The 12627-nt window shown below is 40.9% G+C and overlaps 1 protein-coding gene across 1 annotated transcript in view; it reads left to right on the top strand.

Moving 5' to 3' along the window:
- DNAH5 (dynein axonemal heavy chain 5) overlaps positions 1-12627 on the top strand; it is a 1563391-nt gene that overhangs the window by 685114 nt on the left and 865650 nt on the right.

Raw genomic sequence — 12627 nt, 5'->3', positions numbered from 1 at the left:
TGTTCTGATCTATGATGTGAGAGAAAAAAAAACATTATTATCTGACCTCCCTTCTGGATCATATCACTCTTACCTTATTCTTTTGCTCGATAGCAAGAGAGCATGTTTCCAAGAAGGGAGCGAGGAAAAAAAAAACCCATACCTATTCTGTTGTATCCTCTAGTAGACTTTATTTTGTTCGAGGAGAAAAAAAAAACAGGGGGGGGGGGTATTCTGAGTGGGCTATTAAAAATAGATTAATATAAAAAAAAAGAATGAGATATTTGTTCATTTATTTCTGGTTTCTTCAGAGTCCAAGAACTTTTGAGCATCTTCTCGATTAGTAAAGGTGATAGTGGTAGTTCCTGTAAAGATCTTCAGTTTAGTCAGGTACATCAGTGAGAGGGTTTTCTTTTCCTCTATCAATTTAGAACATAATGAGGTGAATTGTTTCGGTCTCCTCGCCACTTCAGATGTGAAATCTTGGAATAGTAGGATTTTACTATTTTGGAACTGAAAGCCCCCCAGCCCTCTGTAAACTCTCAAGATTATTTTAATAAGACCACTCTTGGCTTCCCTCCATTTCTGATGTCATCTTTCCTCATGGCCAGGCGGTACGCTCTTTTTGCTTTGAATTGACCTTCCAGGCGCACCAATTGTAGTAATGCTATTTCAGCAAATTCTATTAGCTCTTTAGATTTGATTAATTCTGGTAATCCTATTATTCTTACACTGGGGAGAGTGATTTCCTAGTAGACTGATTTATTCTCTTCAGCAACTTTTCTCATTTTGTTTTCAAGCTGTTTCTACAGATCTTCAGTATCAGAGATTCTCTGCTCCATTTCTGATATTCTTGATGTTGTTTGTCTTAAAGGGACACTGAAGAGTATGACATTTTAAGCAACTTTCTAATTTACTACTATTATCACATTTTCTTCATTCTCTTGGTATCTTTATTTGAAATCCAAGAATGAAAGTTTAGATGCCGGCCCATTTTTGGTGAACAATCTGGGTTGTTCTTGCTGATTGGTGGATACATTTATCCACCAATAAAAAGTTCTGTTCAGAGTACTGAACCAAAAAAGCTTAGATGCCTTCTTTTTCAAATAAAGATAGCAAAATAACGAAGAAAAATTGATAATAATAGTAAATGAGAAAGTTGCTTAAAATTGCATGCTCTATTGGAATCACGAAAGAAAAATCTTGGGTTCAGTGTCCCTTTAATTCCTGTATGGTGGAAGATAGATTGGGGGTCTGTTTGTTCCACAATATAATTCTCTTGCAAATGCTGGAAAAAAAAAAATCTGCACTTTTCATTTTAGATGGCATATTAATTGGTATAGTATATCTTTCCTACACCAAATACTTCAGCTCTGTATGTTTAAGTAAACATTCCTTTAACCTCTTCAAGCTTCTAGCCTTTATAATGAAGATAACTTAGGGCAAGTCATTGTTACAATAGCTCATAGTTTCTTATGTGAATCATTGTGTATCCCATGATCTTATCCAACAGATATAAGCTACCTTTAACAGTCCTAATTAGGGCTTTATAAGAATCTGTAGCCTGGTCAGTCTTTTACAGTATATAGTTATCTAGCCAGCCAAAATTATGTATATTTTTTAACAGAATAGCACATTCAAGGTAAAAAGTTTGTACCTACTGTTCTGTTGCTGCTTCTATCAGTCTCCTTTTTCTTCAAACCAGGCTGCCCACCTTCTTTTAAAGCCAGAGCCCTGCAGCAGTTTCACGCTGGGGGATCCATCACACCCTTGGAGTGATGCAGTCCCCCTTTAAGCAGTCCTATAGATTTCCAGGCTTTTCTGTTCTATAAGGAGCTAAAAGGACTCTGTCCCACCCTCTGGTGGTCTTTCTCCCAGCTGTGGCAGCCTACTCGACAACTCCTATAATCTGAGTCGTGGCAACACTGCCGCTCTCAGCGTCGCCAACAGCTAAAACACACAACTTGTTGGGGCTGATCTGTAGCCTTGCGGATCAGCAAGACTCCAGACACTAGTCTCCATTGCACGCTCTTATGCCCTGCCCAACCTGAAGCTCTCAATTTCTTACTTTTTAATAACAGAAACTTTACAAATCTGTTTAAGATTAAATAAAATGATATATGTGTGTATAATTACTGAACATTGCATTAAAATGTCTCAATCTTTAATACAGCTGCATATAAATTACTGAAAATCTAAATAAAAGAGAGGGGTTAATATCTTTAAAAAAAATGCAGGAGGAAGTAGGTAGGAGGTTGTATGGAGTAGGAAGGACAAATGAGGAAGGAAGTTGCATGGAGCAGAGTGGAAAGATGAGGAAGGATATTGCAGGAAGAGAGAGCAAGAAAGGAAGGAGGAGGAAGGGTTTTTTACAGGAGGGAGTATGGAGTTTTAAATGATGGAGGAGTGATGAAGGATGTCCTAATATCAATACAATAAACATCACATACAGCCATTGTGTTCTATTCATACAAGTCATACAAGTCTGGTAACAATATAGACAGCAGCACTGCAGCTAGATTGCATTGTAAGGAAGACAACAAGTGATTGAAATGTGCCAGAGAAGTAGTGCTCTACTGCACATGCCATTTTATGACAAAAGCTTATAAACTTCTTACTGTACATTAATTAAAAAATATAGCTAGTTTTGGGGGGCGGAGCCTAGCCACGACTGTTAATGGCTGCACATTGAGAGTGCTCTGACACCCAAATACTCTGTGTAAGGTTAAACACGACATGCAGCACTAAAAATGATCCTGAAGCAGCACAATTGACTGGTGAACATATATACATTGAAGCGGTCACCTAATCAAACACGGCTGGATATTAATAAGATTGCAGAGCCAGGCCTACAGCGACGCCGTGAAGGAGTCACAACTCGCATCTATCTGGCGCCCTTTGGTGCCGCGGCCTACCTGTGAGGAGTAACAAAGAATCGCACACTGAGCGGCCGGAGCACTGGACAACATCTGAGTAGCCCTCTCCTTGCGGTCCGAAATAGACCCAGTAACGAAGCGCTTGCCGGCACACACCTGACCGCGGCTAATAAACCCCAGAGCCGTGAAGAGGCCCCGGTATACACCGGTGACTTACCTACTACTGGCAGGCGGCATTAAAGATCCCTACGAGGTGGCCGCGGCAGAGAAGACTAACCGGAGGAGTGGTGAGTGGCACCTCGGTGCGTAGTTCAAAACCGGGTGGAGAGGTGGCAAGTAACTGGCAGTACACGTGCAATAGAGAGCAAGAGTGTGCACTTGCAGAAGCACAAGTTAGATAGCACAACAAAAGTTTACATATACATAAGGGGACTGCTTATGTAGTTGCAGGGCAAACTGGAGGCATAGAGGTACTAACTAAATGGCCGAGTAATAAATGCCACTAGGCCGCCACACTTGTGATTGATACGCACTCCCTAATAGCAGCTACCCTTGTACACAGCCCCTAACAATAAGGAGTGATAGAGACAGATGTGAAAAGGGAAAATTGCAACATAGGCCCAACTTTGTGTGCAACGTTAATATGACAAGCAAGAGAGGCCCCAAGGTACACAAGGCCCTGCATACATCAAATATGGACAGTTATTTGATACCTACTGACTCAGGACAAAATCCACCAAAAGACATAACAGAGCCTGTACTTTCACAAGAGACAGCTCCCTCCCAAGGTACTGAGCCTAAACAGTGTGATTATATCACAAAAGAAGATATTAGACATTTATCATCTAAAAAAGATATAAAGGAGGCCATTATGGAAATGAAAAATATGTTTGGGGCCCTTAAAAAAGACATTGCCACTATAGATCATCATGTTACACTTACAGAGGAGTCACAAGAGGCGCTGCGTGCTGATGTACAGCATAACACTAATTGTATTCAATCACAAGACATGACTGTTCAAAATCTAACTGAAAGGATTGAAGATTTAGAGAACAGGAGTCGACGGAATAACTTGAGACTGAGAGGAGTTCCTGAGACTGTGACCCCGAATGAAATCAATGAGTACATTCAGAAGCTGTTTAAACACATCAAAAATAACCCTGAAGAAGGGGATATACATGTGGAGAGAGCCCACAGGGCCTTGCGACCTAGGCCGCCAGCGAGAGCACCCCCCAGGGATATTATAATCAAGCTCCTGTCATACAGAGACAGGGAAGAAATACTCCGCCACGCCAGAAATAGACAGCCACTATCTTACGAGGGAACAGAGATACAGGTCTACACAGATCTGTGCCCTGCAACCCTTCAAAAACGGAGGGAGATGCGCTTTCTGACACTGCAACTTAAGGAGCAAAGGATCCCATATAGATGGGGTTTCCCAACATGTCTCATTGCCACTAAGGATGGAGTCACAGCCACTTATCGCACAATATCTGACCTACCTGCATTTAACCAGGCACTTGGAACACAAATAAGGCCTCTACACCCTGCAGCAGAACCTGCACAAGAAGGAGGAATTCACATGGAAGAGAGAGTCCCACAAAACAGAAGACTGCCTTAAACATCTTACTCTCCCATTGGAACAATGGACTGTGTCTGCATAAGTGAATATGTTGAGGCTGCAGGACATTATAAAGGATAGATGCTTCACTCAAGACATGGATCTTCATGTCTAGCAGCTAAGTATATAATTTATCTTGAATGCACATAGTTAGCCTGATAATGATAAAGTTATAACATGTCACATGCTCCATATCAAATGTACAAAGCCAGCACCCAGGGACAGCAGAGCAACTGGCGGCCCACACATGGCTATAGTAGTTACTATAAATGTTATTGTCTGGGACACTTCAATTCTTTTTTGATTTATGTATGCCATGCTTAAGATCACAGACCTATGGGACTATATTCAACCACAGTTATACCGATATGTCACAGCACCCCCTTGGAAATTTTGCATGAACTCCCTCTAGCTGTAATGCAAATGTGTGGACTACCTGTGAACAAGCATTAACCACTTACCATATAGAAAATACAATAGAAAGAATGATATTACTGATTTTGCACATGTTACTGCACTGTTTAAATGTTTATTGTTATCATTAGGTTTAGGAGCATACCAGTTAGTTGTGCTCACCATTTTATGTCATAGAATCGAGTCTGGGACCAGTACATTTTTACCCACAGCCTTGACCTATGTTAATTGTTTTATTTTTCATATGCTCCATTACATGCTCTTATTATCTTTGGTTTGATGGTGCGAAATACTGCGCCACCCTATGCAACTCAGACAACCGATCTCTTAAATCACACAGTCTCCTCATGTAATTACTATTTAAAAAGCTCTATGATCACCTTAGCCCCCCATCATTAATAACTAGAATGGGAAAGGCGAGAATGAAAGAGGGAGTAAAGGAGAGGGAGACATAGCCGAGTATAGCATAATCTGAGGCATATCTGAGGTTATATGGATTGCAGAAACTTCCCCACACGAGGTCATCCGCCCCTCAGAAAGATCTCTTGCGCAAGCGACTAGGTAGTCTCATATATTATATAACATAGCACTGATTATAAATAGATCTCAATAGAGATATAGAGTACTGACACTAGGTATGAGAAGAAAGGGATAGGTGTGTGAGACCAAAAGGGAACTGAGATGCCCAGCCCACTAGAAAGTGTATAGGATTCCTAATAGCGCACCTTAGATACTATAGTTAGGCTATGGACAGTACTTTATAAGGAATATGTCCCTGACTCGATAAGTAAAGCTGAAGATATGTTTTGTTTATTGTTTGTCGTGTTTACCTACAAAATATAGAATTCTTAAACATAAACCAATTGCTGAGAGTATAAGGGTTACTACCCCCTTTGATTTGTATTACTTGTTAGTAGAGATTCTCTCTACACTCTTTACTTTATTCTTATTTCGAACTATTTCTGTACTTTCTTCCTCCCTGCCTGAGATAGGGATATTTGTCTTCGCCCCACCCACATACCTACCCCTCTGAACCTTACCCACTGCCTATACCCCACACTGACCACACCCAATCTTCTATTTAGCTTGCCCACCTCTCCCGTTTTTTTTTTTTTTTTTTTTCTCTCCCTCTCCTTCATTCTACTACCCTCTCCCCCCCCTACCACCCCCTGATCAACGTCTCTCCCCTCCACGCCCACTTGCCTTACTAGCCGAACTAGGTGGCCCTAGAGGGCTCGCTCGATACAATGAGAGGTCCCGGAAATCTTACCATAGACCTCATCACAATCAATGTCAAAGGACTTAACAACCCCGGGAAGCGGTCAATTGTCACTAGGGACCTTCAGAGGATGGGCGGGGACGTTGTGTATGTTCAGGAGACGCATTTCTCTAAATTTAAAGAACCGAAATGGTATAATCAAAAATTCCCAGTAGCGCACTTTGCATCTGGCCCATCTAAAAAAAACGGGGTGGGAATACTATTCGGGACTAGGGTACCTTTTCGGATGGAGCAGACAATAAAAGACCCTGAGGGTAGGTTTCTGATGCTAATCGGGACGCTATATGGAAAACATGTAACATTTGTTAACGCCTACTTACCTAATGTGGCACAGGATGTCTTTTTTAAAAAGCTAACAAATAATATCCTGGAAAACCAGAAGGGGATTGTCTTCCTAGGTGGTGACTTTAACGTTTCATTTTGTCCTACATTAGATACTTCCGACGGTCTATCAAGTACTAAGCACAAAATTGTGAAACAAATAACTAAATGCATGAGGGACCTGGTCCTCCATGATATATGGCGTACAATGCACCCATCTACCAAGAATTACTCATTCTATTCTCATCCACACAGGAAATACACGAGAATTGATTATATTCTCACGGATCCAGCAGGATTATCTATTACCACCAGCAGCAATATAGGGCAGATCACCTGGTCTGACCATGCTCCTGTGAGATGCACCATCGAATGGCCGGAAATGCCTGTCACCCCGTTTGTATGGCGCCTCGATGAGGCCTTGCTGGATGACCCATTATTAAAGCAGAAGTTAAACTGCGCCATTGAAGAATACTTCTGCATTAACTCAGAAGGTGACCTAGATGATAACTTGGTATGGGAGGCACATAAGTGTGTCATAAGAGGCGTCTTGATTGGACACACTTCGACCCTTCGAAGGGAACACAGACACCGATATAACATCCTTCTTCAAAAAGTTGAACAAGCTGAAACTGCACATAAAGCACGACCTACGGACTGTGCATTGCAGGAGGACCTTGCTGAAGCCAGGGCAGCTCTTTTGACCCATATACAGGCTGAACAGCAATCTAAAGCCCTTAAGCTCCGACAGTATTACTTCGAACAAAGTAACAAAGCAGGCAAACTCCTAGCGCGAGCACTAGCACGCCAAAGACTGAAAACATATGTATATGAGATAACTGACGGCTCTGGTAACAAACACCAAGAAGGGTCGGCTATTGCTGACACCTTTGGAAGCTTTTATGAAACCCTATATAATCTGCATCCTACAATCCAAGAGGAGCGGGATCAAACTCTTGGGGATCCCCAGGAGAGAGCCATACTAGACTACTTAAATGGAATAGAGATGCCTGGGCTGACACAGACAGATGCATCTAAGCTTGAGGCACCATTCACGATCAAAGAGATCCAATCAGCGATCAAGCTCCTGCCGGGAGGTAAAAGCCCCGGCCCAGATGGCTTTGGCATGCGCTACTACAAAGCATTTTCAGACAAACTAGCTCCACGCTTACTGAAGATATTCAATAAGCTGTCAGAAGGGACCTCACTGCCCGACTCTATGCTTGAAGCGCACCTCACAGTCATACATAAACCAGGAAAACCTGAGACCCAGCCTAGTAGCTACAGGCCAATCTCGCTCCTTAACTCGGACATTAAAATCCTGGCGAAGGTTATCGCTAATCGCATTTCTAAGCTCTTACCACAATTGGTCCACACGGACCAAGTGGGGTTTGTCCCGGGCAGAGAAGCCCGGGACAATATCCTTAGGGTAATACAACTGATATCCTTCGCCCATAAAAACTCAGCTCCGTTGGCCCTTGTGTCAACGGACGCTGAAAAAGCATTTGACCGGGTAAATTGGTCATTTATGAGACATGCCTTGGCTAAACTGGGTTTTGGTAACGGCATTATACGCACAATTTTCTCGTTATGCTCATCACCGAGTGCTAAGGTGCGAGTCAATGGGATGTTCTCTAAATCCTTTAAGATCACCAATGGGACGAGACAGGGGTGTCCCCTGTCTCCTCTACTATTCGCAATAGTGATGGAGACGCTGGCTTGCAAAATCCGCAACAATCCTAACAAGTTAGCCATGTACGCGGACGACGTCCTTGTGATGTTATCTGATACGTCTGCCTCACTATCAGCACTATTGGCAGAGTTCGCGGAATTTGGAAAAGTCTCGGACTTTCTGCTTAATCTGACCAAATCCGAGATTATTAATATCTCCATACCAGTTGATACTTTCAAGGAGACATGCACGCGCTGCCCACTTAGTGTGACAAAACATCGCTTGAGATATCTTGGGATCATCCTGACACCAGTGGTCTCCGACATTGTCGACATAAATTACAAATTGCTTAGAGATGCAGTGAAAGAGGACCTGACGAAATGGAAAAACAAGTCCATCTCATGGATGGGCCGAATACATGCGATCAAAATGAATGTTTTGCCTAGAGCTTTGTATATAATGCAGGCGGTACCTCTTTTATCGGCAATACCTCTTATCCACCAGATCCAATCGGAAATGGAGGCATATATATGGAATGGCATACGGCCGAGAATCAGGAAAAAAACAATGTATCTGCCTAGAGACAGAGGGGGAGCTGGAGTTCCCCTGCTGAAACTGTACTTTAAAGCGATAAATGTACAACGACTGGTCCACTGGTGTCATAACAAACCGGATAAGGCATGGATCGACCTTGACTGCGAGATCTTACAAAGAGGCAACGTAGGCACCCTTGCGTGGGTCTCGACAGAGAATCGGATCTCATTGATCCATCAATACCCACTACTGGAAGACGTTTTTTGTGTGTGGGATTCTCTGGTTAAGCAAGATAAATATATCTCTACCAAACCATCGCCCGTAACCCCGGTTTATGAAAACCCAGACAACGCTTTAGCATACAGAACACATGCCCCAAGACGTAAATATACGTTAGCAGAAGCGGCGGTTTCTAATGCCTTCTGTGACGGGAAGATCAAGGCCCAAGAGAGCCTGCAGGAATGGGATCAATGGCTATTCTCCTCCTGGTTCAGAGTAGCACAGTTTCATCACTACGTTAATGGACAAAGTGATATGGCTGCTTTCACAAGAGAGAGAACGCCCTTTGAATCAATATGTACAATGGCTCAACCACCGGGCCATCTGGTTTCACGCCTGTACAAATTACTGTCAACAGGCGGTGAAGAGACACTGCCCTCTTATACAGAGGCATGGCAAAAGGATCTTGACTTAAATATCACCCCAACAGACTGGTTACAGATCTTCAATAAAGCTAAGAAAGCATCGGTTTCTATGAAACTACAAGAGATGCATTTTAAATTTCTAAGCCGATGGTACCTGACCCCACAAAGGCTGAATAAGATCTACCCACAGACAAATGGAGAGTGTTGGAGGGGCTGTGGAGAACAGGGATCGATCATGCACATATGGTGGACGTGTCCACGAATAGGTGTATTTTGGGAGGCGGTCTTCCGAGAGTGCAGCCGACTCCTGCAAATGATCTTGCCCCCAAACCCACAATACCTGGTCTACCATGCCATGCCTAAGATGGTGCTAGAGGCGAAGCGCGCTCTATTTCTTTTGCTGCTGAACTGCGCTAAGGGCCTAATTCCAAAGTATTGGAAATCAGTAACAGTGCCAAGCTTAAATGAATGGAAACATGGAGTTAGAGATCTGCTGGGTTTGGAAAGGTATCACTACCTTAGATCTGGGAAAATAGCCCTTCACGAACACATGGTCATGATATGGGAAGGCAAAAGCATATAATAGATCAAAATAGAGGCTAATATTCTAATTGATACGCTGTTGCAGACCCTGTAGATGCACAACCTGACCCGCTATAGAGAACACATCCTAGATGAAAGAACTTATGAGAACTAATAATGTAATACATATATCACATTGGGTGATAGGAATAGCTTACCTACAAGGGTGAACCCCGCTCCTGCCCATATACCTTACTCGCTCCCGCACATTCATGATTCCCTCCCTCCCCATCTCTCCCCTCCTCTCCCCTTCCCCCCCCCCCTCCCTCCCCTTCCTTTTTTTTTTTTTTTTTTTTTTTCTCTCTCTTCTTCCCCCCTTCATCTTCCTCCTTTCTTCCTTCTGATACTGATTACATACTGGGTATGACTTAATACCCAAGCTTAATTATAACTCTGAAAAAACTGATACGCTTAAAACTATAATGTATAATAATGCACTGAAAGATGAGAACAATGTACCAGATATTTGAACCAAGAGCAATGCTGAAAATACTGTTAACGCACTGTTTACTTGACTGAAACTCAACTCAATGTTAAATATGCAACTCTTGTTTATTTGCCAAAGATTGTTGGTTATTTCTGTTTATGCTGGACATTCAATAAAGCTTTTCAAAAAAAAAAAAAAATATAGCTAGTTTTATAGAAATAACAACAACAAAAAGTTCTGAACTTCCAAATACAGATTTCTACATAAATTCAAAAGGTATCAGCATATCAGGTTTCATAAAAATGCATTCAGCTATGATGTCCTCTATAGAGCTTGCTATAAATTCCAATTATAAGTCAATGGAATTTTTCTAAAAAAACAAAACAGTGTGTGTCTGTGTGCCAGAACCCCTATTGGGAACTTTGAAATAACATCAACAACATCACTAATGACATCACACAGGGCATAATTTATTATATTATCAATAATATCACTAGTGTCACCTCCTATCACATCACTATTGACATCACCCATAAAATCATTCTACAGTAAGAAAATATATATACATATACCTGCATACACAGGTCTGCATACACATTTGTAGGATTGTTTTTTGTTTTAAAACTCTATTATATATAAATATTTTACTCATAGGTACCTTTTTATCACCATTTTTGTTACCAACTGAGAAGCCCCCCTTTCCCTTACATACACAACCTTCTACTTTCTCTCAGAGCATCTGTTCTCTTCACCGTCTCAGTCCTCTTCTTCACCATACCCCAGCTTTTCTTCCTGTATGCCCAATAACTACTCACACAGTCAACGCTGTGTCCCTCAAACCATTGCCTACTAACTTTGAATTTTTCATTGATAACAACCTTAGCATTTACATGATGTACTTCACACACATTCTCCTATCACATCTTTTTCTTCACAAAAAGCATCCTCCTAACCCCCTCCCCCACTGTTCAACCTACTTTTATATAGATTACATAATCAATTTAATTATTTTCTCACGCCTTTATCGCTCAGCCTCCTCTTCAATCTTTCCTGCTCCCTCTCTTCATCATCATTGTTTCTTCTCACACATTACCCTCAATCTAACTCAGTCTCCTTGTATTCCCAATTTTTTCCCTCAAACATTGCCTCCTCTTTATCCTTTCACACTCTTTCTCACACCAAGCCTTCTCATTACCATGTCACCTCTATTCCTTACAGACAGTATTGTTCTTTGCACCCCTACTATTAGCCCCTGATTACCATTGCATACTCACACAATCAGCCTTTTACCTTTTATGCCCTTTCTGAGCTTGCAATTATTTATTATATAATTAATCACATTACTAAATCTTCACCTATAACATTGCAAAACGTATTTGTACAAGATAGTTCTCCTACACCTCTCTATGTACACCTATAATTATACATATATGTGTATATATATATATATATATATATATATATATATATATATATATATATATATATACACAATTCAAGTAAAGGATAAACACTCTTTAACCCCAGGTTGAGGTAAGCATATACCAGGGTGCCTGTGTCAGATATAGACAGTCCAGAGCAAAGACAGCACTCACTGGATTTAAGTAAAAAATAACTTTTTTTATATATACAGGTATACCTTGTTTTATTTCGCTTTGCTTTATTGCGCTTCGCAGATATTGTTCTTTTTAAAAATTAAAGGTTTATGTAACCCTGTATCGAGCAAGTCTATAACAGCAATTTTTCCAATATATAGACACATATAAACGCATAAATACACATGAATACACATATATACACACCACCAGAAAAAAAAATTGACTCACTGAAGGCTCAGATGATGATTAGCATTTTTTAGCAAAAAAATATTTTTAATTAAGGTATGTACATTTTGTTTTTTAGACATAATGATATTGCACTTAATAGACTACAGCATAGTGTAAATATAACTTTTATATTCACTAGGACTCGATTTATTGCTATATTTACTTTATTGCGGTGGTCTGGAACCAATCCCGCAATATCTCTGTGCTTCGCCTGTGTGTATATATATATATATATCTATATATAAATATATATATATATATATATATATATATATATATATATATATATATATATATATATATATATATATATATATATATATATATATATGTTACAGGTAAAGTAAGATATCTAGGATCACCCGGGTAAAACGGACATTACCCAAACGGCTGTGGGTAAACCCCGATGAACTGTAATTCCCCCATCTAGAAGGCGCCCCGCCAATCCTCTG

The sequence above is a fragment of the Bombina bombina genome, chromosome 5, assembly GCF_027579735.1.
Source record: "Bombina bombina isolate aBomBom1 chromosome 5, aBomBom1.pri, whole genome shotgun sequence".
Lineage (NCBI taxonomy): Eukaryota > Metazoa > Chordata > Amphibia > Anura > Bombinatoridae > Bombina > Bombina bombina.
This window is presented reverse-complemented; position numbering and strand designations above follow the sequence as displayed.